This window comes from Phascolarctos cinereus, unplaced genomic scaffold (genome assembly GCF_003287225.1).
Source record: "Phascolarctos cinereus isolate Bilbo 61053 unplaced genomic scaffold, phaCin_HiC Scaffold_2;HRSCAF=192, whole genome shotgun sequence".
NCBI classification, from domain to species: domain Eukaryota; kingdom Metazoa; phylum Chordata; class Mammalia; order Diprotodontia; family Phascolarctidae; genus Phascolarctos; species Phascolarctos cinereus.
Window position 1 is genome coordinate 311,295,407 of NW_027555625.1, and position 6,714 is coordinate 311,302,120.

At 38.7% G+C, this 6,714-nt stretch overlaps 1 pseudogene; it reads right to left on the reverse strand.

Moving 5' to 3' along the window:
• Positions 1 to 4,189: 4,189 nt before the first annotated feature.
• LOC110211295 (ORM1-like protein 1 pseudogene) lies at positions 4,190 to 5,181 on the reverse strand (annotated as a pseudogene).
• Between the last annotated feature and the right edge of the window lie 1,533 nt (positions 5,182 to 6,714).

The window sequence follows — 6,714 nt, forward strand, 5'->3', positions numbered from 1 at the left end:
TAAAATGGTTGTATCTATTGCCTATTGATGCCAACTAGAGCAGAGACTAAAGGATTTCTCCCTGCACCACAAGTCAGAGATTCAACAGATAAGCCAATTGGAGTGGGAGTTTTGAGTTATGCTTTCCAAATTGGTTATTGTCATTGGCCATCTCCCACCTATTGAGGCTGTTATTACAGAGGAAAACCTCTGTAATTTATAATATATAATAAATATTTTGCAATATAATAAATATCTATTTGCAGAGGTTAAAACCTAAAAGAATTAGTGTAATGGTAACATTATGGAATGATAAAAATATGTTCTCCTGGAAATCAAAGGGCCCAAGTTCAAATCATAGTTTTGTTTTGTTTTTTTCACTTATTAGAGATAAAACAGTAAAGTAACAATTTCTCTGGGCCTCTATTTTCCAATCTGATCCCTAAATTACATTCCAATATTAATATTTTATGAGACTCTAAGCAAGATGATCTCTTATACATTTTCCCACCTGTGTCTATAAACAGCATGGTATAGTGAAAAGAGAATCAAATCATCTGACTCCAAATTTTAAAATCTCAGTTTTAATACTGTGTAATCATGGGAAAGCACAGGCTGCCCCTATTTTCATGATGCTTTTCTTCCTTATCTGCACTTCTAGGAATCCCAGCCCTCTTTAGGCCTTTGGTCAAATTTCAAATTCCCTCCTCCCTATATACAATTCATTGCTAATTCTTATCAGTTGGTGAAAGCCTTCATTCCCTCACTCCCAGGCTATTGCAATGGCCTTCTGGTTTGTTTTTCTGCCTCGTCTCTTCCCACTCCAGGCTGTCCTCCACCTAGCTGCCAAAGTAATGTTCCTAAAGACCAAATCTAATCATGTTACCCCCCCCAACCCCTTCCTCAATAAATTCCAGTGGCTTCCTAATACCACTGTCAGCTAGTCAGTCAAAAAGCATTTATTAAGTGCCTACTAAGTGCCAGGCACTGTTTTAAGCACTGCAGATGTAAAGAAAACAATACACAGTCCTTGGCCTCAAGGAGCTCCTTAACAGGAGAGATAACAATCAATTATGTACAAACAAGTTTTTTATGTACAATCTTTTTTTTTTTTGCCCAAAATGACATCACTATGCTAGAGTCAGTTTTCAGTGTGTCCAACTGGCTGATCAGACCAATATGAGCTCAAAATGCTCTACCACAGGTCAGGCACAAATAGTCCATGTGAACCTTTGGAGTGGATTCTCTAAGTTTGCATATCTTGCATTTCTCTTGAGTTATTTCAATATTGCTTTGCTCATAGAGCACAGCACCTTCTCTGGTGAGGGCATGCCATGCTGAGTGGTCCTGTACCAGTGTCTTCCATGTCATACAATCAATTCCAAAGTTTTTAAGAGAGACTTTGAGAGTGTCTTTGTATCTCTTCTTCTGACCACCACTTGCCCTGTGTGAGTTCTCCATAACATAATATTTTTAGAAGATGTACATTTTGTATTTAAACAATGTGGCCAGTCCATCAGAGTTGCACTCTCTGAAGCAGAGTTTGAATGCTTGGCAGTTTAATTCAAGAAAGGACCTCGGTGTCTGGTATCTTATCCTGCTAGGTGATCTTCAGAATCTTCCTAAGACAATTTGGTAAAAGAGATTTAGTTTCCTGGCATGGCTCTGGTATACTGTCCAGGTTTCACAGGCATACAACAATGAGGTCAGCACAATGGTACTGTATACCTTCAGTTTGGTAGTCAGTCTAATGCCTCTTCTCTCCCATAATTTCCTTTGGAGCCTCCCAAACACTGAGCTAGCTATGGCAATGTGTGTGTCAACCTCATTATCAATGTATACATTCCTGGAAGGTACGCTACCAAGGTAAATGAACTTATCCACAGCATTTAAAACTTCTGCAACCAATGGTTCCAGGTATGGATGGTGTGGTGTTGGCTGATGGAGCACCTGTGTTTTCATGGTGTTAACAATTAGGCCAAAATTAGCACAAGCAACAGAGAATCAATCCATACTTTGTTGCATCTCAGCTTCAGAGCCTACATTGAGTGCACAATGATTTGCAAACAGAAAATCATGTGCTAACATTCCCTCCACTTTGGCTTGTAGTCTTTTCAGGTTGAAGAATTTACCATCAGTGTGGTAGCTGACCTTGGTGCCACGTTGATCCTCACTGAAAGCATTTGACAACACGCCTGAAAACATCATGCTAAAAAGCATAGGAGTGATCACACAGCCTTGTTTCACTCTGTTGGTGACTGGGAAAGCATTATCCAGAACCCAGGCAAGCATGCCATCATGAAATTGATGTACAATACTGATGAACTTCTCCAGGCAACCAAATTTTGACATAATTTTCCGTAAGCCCTCATGATTGACAGTATCAAAGGCCTTGGCCCACCTAATTCTCACCTGTGGCTCCAAGAAATTGTAGCATGCATAGTGACCATACCACAGTAAACCATTTGGGCAGACCATGAAGCTATATAAAGGATAAATAAGAAATAATTAAAAGAGGGAAGGCACTAGAACTAAGAAGAACTGGGAAAGTTTTCTAGTAGAAGATTGGATTTTGACTGACATAAGAAGGAAGGTAGAGAAGCCAGTAGGAAAGATGTGGAGAGAGCATTCTAGGAGTCGAAGACAGGCCAGAATTGACAAAATGAAGTGACTTGTTAGTGGAACAGCAAGGAAGTCAGTGTCACTGGATCAAAGAATATGTGGAAGACTGCGAGGAATGAGAAGACTGGGAAGATAGAGGGAGCTAGATCAGAATGGTTTTGAACACCAACCAGAGGGTTTTGTATTTGATCTTGGGGGTGATAGGGAGTCACCGGAGTTTGGTATATATCAGGACGACATGGCTGGATGCATACTTTAGTATCAGGACGACATGGCTGGATGCATACTTTAGGAAAATCATTTTGGTGGTTGAATGGAAAATGAATTCCAGTGGAACCAGCAGACTATTGCAGTGGTCCAGGCATGAGGTGATAAAGGTCTGCACTGGAGTGGTGACAGTGTCAGAGGAGAGAATGAAGTATATTCCAGAGACAGTTTGAAGACAGTACAACTTTATTAGGATAAACTGATTTTTAAGTAGTCTGAAACTACTTTATATGATTGAGTTTACTTTCCAAAAATCATTGAATTTTGGAATGCTTAATTTTTCAATAATTTATTTTTTGATGTTTCTAATAGCTAATTATCATTAACAAAAATGTTGCAGAAATCACAATGAGAAATTATGTTTATCAGTTAGGGCCAAGAGCTACAAACCCTTCTAATTCAAAGAATAGTCTAGTAACTGACTTAAAATGATAACTTGAAGTTCACTTCTTTAACCACTTAATTTATTGATACTTATCTTGAAAATAAAGTTAATAGGTAAAGTGAGGATGCAGATAAGTAACTATAAAAGAAAAGTATATCCTTTACTGCAAAGCTACTGAGAGACAGAGAGAGAGAGAGAGAGAGAGAGAGAGAGAGAGAGAGAGAGAGAGAGAGAGAGAAAGACAGATGCTCTGTATAGTAGCTTACTTTGTACCGTGGTTAGAAAAGGTTATTTTTACCAGACAATTAACTACTACTACTACTACTACTACTACTACTACTACTACTACTACTACAACTACTACTACTACTACTACTACCACCACTACTACTACTACTTCCTCTCTCTCTCTCTCTCTCTCTCTCTCTCTCTCTCTTCTCTCTCTCTCTCTCTCTTTCTCTCCCCTTCAAAGAGATTTCAACCATAAAATGGTTCAACTAGATAGTCACATAATTACGTATTATAATATAATTCAGACTGCCTGGAATCAAATTAGTTTTGTTCAAAAGTTGTTTTTGTCAATTAGTCATGTCCGACTCATTGTGTCCCCATCTGGGGTTTTCATGGCAAAGATACTGGAGTGGTTTGCCATTTCCTTCTCCAGCTCATTTTACAGATGAGGAAACTGTGGCAAACAGGGTTAAGTGACTTGCCCATGGTCATACAATTAGTAAATATCTGAGGCTGGATTTGAACTCAGGTCCTCCTGATTCCAAAGCCAACACTCTATTCATTGTGCCACTTACCTGCCCTTTGACATACAAAACTACAGAATTTTGCTTCGCCCAAAATCAGTCTCTGAAGACTCACTAGAAAGCTGTAGGAAGCCACACTGACACCTACTAATGAGACTTGAAAGTATGTCACCAGGACACGTCAGTCCTCTGCTACATCCAGAACTGACCAGGTCTAGATATAAAACAGTAAGCGAGAAAAAAACAAAGAGTACATTTGTAAAACAAAAAAAGATCTGGCTATCTGAGGAATAGGACATTTGACCTTTGTAAAGTGTGATTCTGGTCCATATATAAACATACTTCGACTTGACTCTGACTGATTGGGGTAACTCTTCCTATATAGCACCCCTTCATTATAAGCTAAGTTACTCCTGTCCTCAAGATGCTTATATCACTGTGCAGAGCTTTTCTGCTCTAACTGTACTGTTAATCATTTTGTGTCTCCTGGAAAACTTCTGCAGAAATTTAGCAGATATGGTAAATACTGCTTTTCCAAATAGCATACCAGTATTAGACCTTGAATGCAAAAACTTCCCATTGAACATGACAATGTAAACAGTACAGCAGTAGGAAAAGCAGTAGTCACAAAATTCTGGTCAGAATAGTTCTGTTTCACATTTTCTGTTTGGTACCTATTAATACCAAAGATCCAAACACTGTGTAGTCGTGGCATTTGGGGAATCAGCACACTCGAGAGAGAAGCTGAAGTGGTTAGGATTGTACTTGGTGCAGAAACTTGCCAGAAAACATAGAATTATTCAAGAAATTGTGATGATCTTCTATGAAGAAGTAAACTATACTCCCCAGTCCAGTTGTTTCCAGTGAGTTAGCTGCCTGGTTTTACCCAGGTCAGGGGTTTCAAAAGGTGTGCTTTTTACTGCACGTAAAAAGATGTACATTGACAAGTTACATATGATATTTGTTAAGATCCAAGCAAGAGGAACCCTGAAGAAGGAAATTCTGAGCAAGACAACATGAAGCAAACCAACTCCCAATGCATATGTCAGCCATATACAAGACTGTTCATTACCTGAATATTTGGATTACCTCATTGTGAGCAACTCCAACATTTATTTTTGCTCTGAAAATCAACACTGGGGGGGTGGGCAGGCAATGGGTGGTACCTGCCATTCTGACCCCAATGAAGCACCCCAGACAGGCCCAACACTTAGCTGGTTCCCAGGAGCCTGACCTCAAATTTTCCCTCCATTCCTTCCTAATCTAAATCTATAGACCTATGACCCAAAGGACTACCTACTCTGTGAAGTGGTTTTTGCCCAAAGTGATTTTCTTTTTTTTTTTTGAAGCGATTTTCTATTGCATTTATTTTAAGCTCTAATTTGCCACGTAGATGCTGCTAAACATCATTGGTTATCCTTTTACATGTATATATCTCCTCTTCTTCAGTCTTTGAGTCCCAGTACAGATATTTGTAGTTTTCTACATTCCTCACATGACTAATACATTCCTTTTCATAAAATAGATACTCAGTAAACATTTTTTCAAGGCTACTTTTAATGGAGAAACTTGTATATACTGTCCAACACTACAGTATGGACTGTATTTAGGCTGAAGTTATGGGTTCACAGTGTCAAGAATGTTAAAACTGAAAGTTAACTACCTGAGAGATTATCAAAGCAGAAACCTTTTAGGTTACAAATAAGTAAACCAAGGCCTACAAGGAAAAAGTGGCTTATCCAAAGTCACCCAGATAGTAAATGGCAAATCACAGATTCAAACCCATGTGTAGAAACACAGTGAATTGTAAAGAACTTGAGTGGTAAGGGACCTTGAAGTCCATCTATTCCGGTCTTCTCAGACAAAAAAAACAAGGTCCAGAGGAGTTAAATGGCTTTGCCCATTGTCATATAGGTACTAAGCATCATAGGTAGGATTTGAACTCAGGTCTTTTAACTCTAGAACCAATATTCTTCTTAATATATATAATATATATTATACATTAATATGTATATATAATGCACATATTATATATACATTATACACACATACACACACTGCCTCCCATTGTGGTTTAATGACAAGGGGAAAAAAGTATTGGGTATCATTTTAAATCCTATCTGCCACTTAAATTTGTGTGAGCTTAGGCAAGTCACTTTCCCTGTTTAGTCCTCTTTTTCTATAAAAATAAGAGGATTAAACTATATGGTATATGCTTTTCAAACTTTACATCAAACATTCTTTCTATTACTCCAACCAAAGTCTCATTTGGATCATTCCCCACTCTCTGGACCTCTCCTCCAAACCAGCTTTCTACTCTGGAGAAACTTACACCCTGGGGTTATTCTGCTATTTGTAACTGACTCTCCCAGACCACTATTTTAGGAAAAGTCACTGCCATGCTTCCCTTCTGGCCTTATCCTCCACATGCTTCATCTTGTCATGGGTAAATCCTATACCCCTTTCTTTCTCCTATTCCCTGTCTCCCCAAGTTCTGGACTCATGAAATGTGATTAAACCAACTCTACCTTTGTTCTTGGATGTGTTGTGCCAATCTATTCCAGCAAAGCCCTAATCAGAAGGCTTTCACTCCCCTTTGCATATTTTCTGTCCCATAAACATAAGCTCTCTGGGGTCAGAGACTGTCTCTATTTTTTTCTATTTGTGCCCCTAGAGTTTAGCAGTCATTCCTTCCTTCATTTATTT